Source organism: Carlito syrichta, unplaced genomic scaffold, assembly GCF_000164805.1.
Source record: "Carlito syrichta isolate Samal-C Ts95f unplaced genomic scaffold, Tarsius_syrichta-2.0.1 Scaffold171141, whole genome shotgun sequence".
Taxonomy (NCBI): Eukaryota; Metazoa; Chordata; class Mammalia; order Primates; family Tarsiidae; genus Carlito; species Carlito syrichta.
In genome coordinates, this window is record NW_007115237.1 from 110009 (window position 1) to 110348 (window position 340).

Genomic DNA, 340 nt, shown 5'->3' on the forward strand with positions numbered 1-340 from the left:
CTTAGTTCTGAGACAAGTGATGTTGGTAATTTGATAGAAATTGCATTGAATCTGTAGATTACTTTGGGTAATATTCATTTTAACAATGTTGATTCTTCCAGTCTATGAACTTGTGATGTTTCTCCATTTGTTTGTGTCCTCTACAATTTTTTCATCAGTTTTGTGTTTTCTTTGTAGAGATCTTTCGCCTCATTGGTTAAACATATCACTAGGTATTTAGATTTTTGACTGCTATTGTAAATAGAATTGAGTTTTGACTTGATTCCTAGCTTATTCGCTATGGGTATAATAGTGCTACTGATTTGTGTGTGTTGATTTTGGCATATATATACAAAATTTG